Source organism: Mirounga leonina, unplaced genomic scaffold, assembly GCF_011800145.1.
Source record: "Mirounga leonina isolate KUSES-001 unplaced genomic scaffold, KU_Mleo_1.0 Mir_93, whole genome shotgun sequence".
NCBI classification, from domain to species: Eukaryota; Metazoa; Chordata; class Mammalia; order Carnivora; family Phocidae; genus Mirounga; species Mirounga leonina.
This window is the reverse complement of record NW_023270854.1, coordinates 18,366,141-18,367,419: the sequence shown is the minus strand read 5'-3', so window position 1 is coordinate 18,367,419 and position 1,279 is coordinate 18,366,141.

The window sequence follows — 1,279 nt, the reverse complement described above, 5'->3', positions numbered from 1 at the left end:
CCTGTCTCTTGCTGCTGCCAAATGGAGTGGGGTTCCCAGAGTTTTGACACCTTGTAAAGACATTCCAGTGGATTCTAGCACACCCAAACAGATGGTGTGAAAAGAATACAGGGGAAGAAAATAGAGCCCTCTGCCAGATTCTCATGTATTCTAGGTAACATCGTGTTCCAGGAGAAGAAAAAAAAAATAAAAAGGAACTGGTATCATTGTTACTGCCTGCTTCCTGAGCCAAGCCACCATGCTTCTGCCAAAGATAACAACGTCTTTAAGATGGCTACAAAAACTCCTAACATTACGTGAGGTAAAAGGACTAGACCTACGAGGGGGTATAAAACAATAATCTGTATTATTGTTATACTGTGTTACATTGACGCTTACACAAAACAATTTTTTTTTCCTTTTAGCTAAGAATGACATCCAGCTCAAAATAACATCTCTACTTCTCCTTGTCCAGTGTGCTGGAAATCTCTACTGAGCTTCTTCTCTGAGGCTGGCATTGACTTTCTCCACATATTAAGGCTAGTGACATGAGAACAACGTATATGAAAGGAACATTAGAGAACAAGTAAATGCTTTTTTTCCCCAGACACAACCATACACACACACATGTACACACAAGCACATGAATAGATGTTTAATATCATTAACCAATAGGGAAATGCAATTAAATCTACAGTGAGATTCCACTATACAACTATCAGAATGTCTAAAACAAAAAATAGTGATAATACCAAATTCTGGCATGGATATGGAGAAACTGGATCACTCCTCCATTGCTGCTGGGAATACAAAATGGAAACAGTTTGGAACTTTGGAAAACGGCTTGGCAGTTTCTTTAAAAACTAAACTAGCAACTTCTATACAACCCAGCAATTATACTCCTAGGCATTTATCCCAGAGAAATGAAAACTTATGTTCGCACAAAAACCTGTACACGAATGTTTATAGCAGCTTTATTAATAATAGCCCAAACCTGGAAACAACCAGATGTCCAAAGTGCGCAACTGTACTTAAACAAACACTATGAAGGGAGGTGGGGGCGGCTAAAAAGGGGCAGCAGGAGGGCTCTGGTGGTGATGGGAATGTTCCAGATCTTGACTGCATCCATGTCAACATCCTGGCTATGAAATCGTATTTGCAAGATGTTACCATTGGGGGAAACTGGGTAAAGGGTACATTGGATTTCTCTGTGTTATTTCTTATAATTGCATGTGAATCTGTGTCTCAAAATAAAAAGATAATTAAAAATATGACTCCTGAGGTGCCTGGGTGGCTCAGT